Below are 6,305 nucleotides of genomic sequence, written 5' to 3' on the forward strand. Positions count from 1 at the left end.
TTTCCTTAAGTTGCAAGAATTTTTAAAATTGTTTACAAATCTGAGTCAGGTAACAACTGCCTACATGAAGAGCCCGAAACAGTTTGATATCGCTAGTGTACATGCTGTGAACACATATGAAAAGTAGTTCAGCAGATTGACTCCAGTCATGACTTGCAATTAACTTCAACAGAACCTTGACACATAGTACTCTGCAGACAGAATTAATGTATTTTCTGTGGGACTTCTTTGCTTTGCCTGGCATGAGCATTTCCCTTCTAGAAATCAGCATTTGATCCTTAAGCACCAAATTCATGCTCCTGTAAATTTCATGAAATGTAGAATTTAAATCTAAGGCTTCACACATCACTCATTTTAGAGGAGATGTTTATATATATATATGTATATATATTCTTTACTGACAGAATAAATTTTTCCATCTTACATGGGTGTTTTAATGGAAGTATACAAAATATGACCAACCCCTTATCCCAAATTGAATGAACTCTGATTAGTGTTTTACACTCAAGGAAATAAAGAGCCAAACTATCCAAACAACATGTTCATCAAGAAGTGCAAACCTGTCCAGAGGTGTTCTGATGAGGTAAACTGTGGACACCAGCGACAGCAGCAGGTGATTTGACTGGATCAGTCACCAAAGAGGTATTCTCTGCCCAGTCTTCTATGTAGGGAAACTACACATTTTTGGGAATATTCTGGGGGGCAGAGATGACAGGAAAGAAAGTTCAGAGGGAAGCCAGAAAGGGGGGAAAACCTAAGATACTCCAAGGGCACCCCAACATCTTGCACCACAATTTGGGGTGATCTTTCCAGCACCAAGAGAACAGGGAGAACATGACGTAACCCACAACCCTGCACCAGGACTTGTGGGTACCACTACACTGACCTGTCAGACTCTTTTTCCGGAACCGCCCTGTCTGTCCCATGGGAAAGGGAAGTAGTGTAATCCATAAGGTTCTATATATCTGTGATTAGAGTGTTTTGGTATCTAAACCCATCTAGCCTTCACACTTTAATTTGGTCTTAAACAGTGAAAAAACAGAAGCAACAAACCAACAGAGTAATTCCATGGAGACTGTAAGTACCACCTGGGATGTATCTCAGACGCTTTTGTGATTTGACAGTTACTGATTACTGGTTAAAGACCAGCAAAACCACTAAGGATGTGCTGCAGGGAAAATTTGAAGATATTTAAAGAATTTGGAGAAAAAAAGTAGCAACCCATACAACCCATGAAATACAAGATTACTCAGATTTGTCACAAACTGTAATTTTTTTTCTCTGTTGGAACTCAAAAATGTCAGTGTGATCTGTGAAGCTGGAACGTGTCCATTCCTCCTGTCTCTGACAATCTTCTGAACTGCAAACCAGCTTAAGTCTGGGTGTAAGATGCAAGATGGGGAACAAGCAGAAGGAGGTCCCTGTTATTGAAATGCATGTGGCCAGCAAGATCAAAAGACATTTTTAATGGTTTCACAAGTGACAGAGTGAATAGGGAGTGATGTGGCAAAGGACCCATCGGAAGGGGCAGTTCGAAAGGACCCAGTTGTTCCCTGTTCCTGGATTAAATCACAATAAATGAATGACAAATCCCAGAAAAGGCTGAAATGTTTAAATGTTGGAGGATAATCTGTTCTGAGCCAAATCCTGCATTTCAAAACACCCTGACAGAATCTGAATTTACTTTAGTTCACAACAGCTTTAGTCAAGGACTTTATCTGTGTTTCAAAGGACAGCCTCAGAATTTGTGCTGGAATGGCTCAGAAAGTTCAGTTTCAGGACAGATGATAACTATGACATGACTATCGATGCCAATTTGGTCAGCAAAAATTGGGCTGGAAAATTCAAAGAGCTGCTTATGTTTGAATATTTTGGCTGCTATACTCAATGCACAAGCACAGAAGGATGGTTAAAGTTTTTTATGCTTCAGTGTGAGTCTATATCAAATACATGAGTCTACATCATCCCAGAGCACAGTCCAGGTCACTGTTCATTAATTAGAAAATGAGACTATGGCACATCTGTATGACAGGACATATCAGAATTAAGCGGTCTGGTACAAGTCTCTTGCCAGCAATTACTAAGACATGTTTAGATGAACACAAGGGTCTTGCAGAATGAAAGACCTGCACTTGGTCTTGATGTAGTCATGGTTCTTCAGTGTTCATCAGGCATGACTTTAGCTGCTGTAGAGAACACTAATAATTTTCCCATGCAGTCTTACCGTAGAGATGTATTTCACTGAGGAGGGTTTTTTTTGTTTCTTTGTTTTCAGGGAGTGTCTTTCTACTAAAGAATTCTGTAACCTGAATAAGTAGTCTACCAGGAGTCAGCTGATCATGTTTATGCTGTACTGGTCTCCACTCTTCCCACATAGATGTACAGATCATCATTTTACTTGCTTTATAGCAAAGTTTTCATTTAAAGACTAAAACACCCACCCTGAAAATCTTATTTGTAATGCTTTACAGCTTAGATAATGAGACAATGTGCTCTAAATCATGAATTAATAGGCCCCCCACAAAATGGAAACCTAAGTAGTGTAATTATCATGTAATGACATTTGACTATGTGAATTCAGCTGTCCTGAATAATACACGCCTTGATGTCTCACCTTGTAATGTAGTTTTTAATGCCGTGTGTTTTGTAAGGATTTGGGGTTTGGGGGGTTATTTTTTCATTGTTGCATCATTAAATGTAGCAGAGCGTCACTTGATTGCATTCCTTAGTTGTTCAAACTTGTGTGTGATTTCAGTCCACTTAGTTGAGTTGAGCTACTTGTGCTTTAATAACCAATTGTGAATGTACTATGGAGTTATTCCAAATAACCCACAGAATGACAGAATCACAGAATGGTTGGGGTTGGAAGGGACCTCCGGAGATCATCTAGTCCAATCCCCTGCTAATGCTAATGCTCCTCCAGAGAAGGAGACTCCACACCCTCACTCTGCAGCCTGTTCCAGTGCTGTCACCCTCAAAGTAAATATTTTTTTCCTCATATTCATATGGAACTGCATGTGTTGCATTTTGCACCTGATGCCCCTTTTCCTGCCGCTGGGCACCCCTGAAGAGCCTGGCCCCGTCCTCTTGGCACTCACACTTAAGGTATTTGTGGGCATGGGTCAGGTCCCCTCTCAGTCTTCTCTTCTCTGGGCTAAACAGGCCCAGGTCTCTCAGCCTTCCCTCAGAAGGGAGACGCTCCAGTCCCCTCATCATCTTTGTAGCCCTCCAGTAGCTCCCAGTCTCTCTGGAACTGGGGAGCGCAGACCTGGACACAGCACTCCAGATGCAGCCTGGCCAGGGCAGAGCAGAGGGGGAGGATCACCTCCCTTGCCCTGCTGGCCATGCTCCTCCTCATGCACCCCAGGATCCCACTGGCCTTCTTGGCCACCTGGGCACAGTGCTGGCCCGTGGGCAACTTGCTGCCCACCAGCACTCCCAGGTCCTTCTCCGCAGAGCGGCCTTCCAGCAGGTCAGTCCCTGCTGGAAAGGAACAAACGTGTTTTCTCAGCTCTTTTGATGTGAATACTACTCTTGAAAAAAAGAAAATTAATTCATGACATTAGAATCCAATAGGAGGAAGTGCTTAATGCAATACATTAATGTACATTATAACAGTTACTCTTGAAAACTGAAGAATAATTTAAAGCACAATATACTTGTAAATATTCAGTCATTCAGCAAACATAACCAGTCTTTGACTCTACTAGTTAATGCTTTTTAATTGCAAAAGCAATCACTGGAGAAGGAGGGCATAAACCTAATGTAATTACCACAAAATACTATGCTACTAATATCAGTCCTAGAAGGTACCTTTCATATTGAGAGTGCTATGGAAAGGAAATGGAGCTAATCTAAAAAGAGTTCAAGGTGCTTTGGCATGCAAGAAGGTGGAAAAGGGAAGCAACGTGCATGGGAGAAGGAGCTGGTGGGCTCCGCCAGGAACCATGAATGCCAGGCCAAGGGGTCTGTAGCTCAGGGATTGCTTCAGAACAGTACATAGTTGCAATACTGCTTGCAGCTGCATGAAATACAAAGGGTAGTGGCATTACCTGCACAATATAACTGAGTGGGGTGCCACTGAATGAGTCTTGCACTATATGCAGTTCATGGAAGCCAGCAGATCGATCTCTTTCTCTCTCTTTCCTGTGTTGTAGAAGTGGAGTGACACTTGGCACTGAGACTTTGGGAAGACCCTCAGATTTTCTATTAATTTTCAGTTTTTAAGACCTCTCTATCTTACTGGTTGCTGTATCCTGCTTATCACCTTAAGTGACCTGAAGAAAAAGGTGAGTGAGTTGTAGAACTTGTAGAACTCATCTGCAGTGGATGCTTCCTGCATTCATGAACTGCCACAATTCTGCACTTCCCATGTACTGTAGCACAGAACTAAAGATAGAATTTACCTCTTCTGGGTCTTACTGTACCCGAGCACCCTGTTTACTGTCAACATAATCTGACCTAGCATGTTTAAAAGCAGAATGCTTTCCTTAAAGATATTGAATTGATGATAAATATTTCCAGGAATTACAAAAAGGAGGAAAATCTTTTCCAGGAGAATCACTTGTGTAAGAGTGAGTATGCTGCAGTGTAGCTGCATTTCTGTGTCGGTTTAAGTGTTGTTCTAGATATGTCAGGTCATATGTTAGTGCCTTATTTTAGTAATAAGGAAAAAATATATCATTGGCATAATCATAAAACTCACTGAAAGGATTAAAAGATATTTGGATACTCAGACTTACTATGACATAGTGAATTTGTTGTATTTCTTTACTTGAGATGTATAGGAACATCTACAACACATGTTGTAGAAATTATCTTAATTAATTGTCTCATTTAAGCAAGTACGAAATGCTAATATATGAAATTACTCAATCCCCATTCATCATTTCATACTGCATAAATCCAGCTCATAACCTTCAACAAGATGCAAGTCAGATGACGGCACAGAATTTCAGGAGCTTTGTCCCTGACAAACCGAAGACAAATCTTGGTAACCAAAGCAAGCTGGTTAATGATAAGCTTCTAATAAATAACATTCTTGAACATACTATTGATGAATTAGATGAATGAGCAGATCTGTAGCCAATGCAATAATGACTTTTTGTTTGTGTAACTGCATCAGATTTTATAAAGTCTAAGACAGTCTTGGCACATAATTGACTTAGATGCAATATAGTGGAAACAAGGAGCAGGTTGGCCTTACTGGACTGAATTTACCTGGTTCTGTATAATCAAGCAGTGAATGGGGAGAGGATACTAGTGAGAATAAAGAACTAAGAGTAAAGGGAGAGGAACTGGTGCATGAAAGGCAGAGGTACTGAGATGAAGAATAGATGGGAATCACAGTTGTAAATTAAATCTAAGCACATGGATTGGTACCCATTCATTTTGTTCTCTGTTTTTCAGAGGGAGAACCTTCCTTTAAGTAGCTTTTTTGCTTGTTAGACACTTCCATGTGTCTTTAAACAAGCTAAATGATCTAGAACTTGTTTATCCTGAGAAGGAGTGAGAAGTTGTCTCCACTTCCTTTCCCTTCACTAGCAGCACACCAGAGTGAAGGGCAGCTCTAAATTACGTGCCATGTTGACTGAACTGTAAAAGAACATTGATAAAGCTTGGAACCCACTAGTTTTTCTATACTTTTCCATTTTTGGACTTCTGTCATTTCCTCTATGTGCTTACACAGATTGTTGGTATCCTGGAACACTGTTGTAACCTAACAGCTGTGTATGTATTTGATGTAAACTTTATCACTACACACTGCAGGTCCTGCTGTGCTCTATCTCAGAGGAACAATAACTTCCACAGATCTAGAGCCATGGATTCGACTCTGATGTGGAATAGGTTTTCTGTGATGAAGATGATACCATTCTTAATGTACAAGCTAAAGGGTGTACAACACACTGGGCTCAATTTACTATGGATGCACAACACTACTAGTAGCAAGACAAAAATTGCACTGTCCACTGAAATCCTGTGCAATTTTTTAGATAGTTATAGGTAAAAGTAGCAATAGAGATGATATAGCCATATGAAGTAAAATTTATGAGTTACTGAGTATTATGTTCTGCTATTGAATGTCCTTCTGAGAAGCAGGAAAATTTGTATAACTCCACCTGACTTTTGCTTTTGGTTGAAACCAACCTTCCCTCAAAGGTGACTAAAAGCCTATGCAAGTATAAAGCTCTGGTCAGAAGTACACTTTGTGGATACTTGTAGGGAAATGAAGAATTGTAGGGGAATGAAGATGGTGGGTTGATTGACATTGATAATATGCATCTGTGGCCTTGCTTTGACAATGC

This window comes from Falco punctatus, assembly GCF_963210335.1.
Source record: "Falco punctatus genome assembly, chromosome: 4".
NCBI classification, from domain to species: Eukaryota; Metazoa; Chordata; class Aves; order Falconiformes; family Falconidae; genus Falco; species Falco punctatus.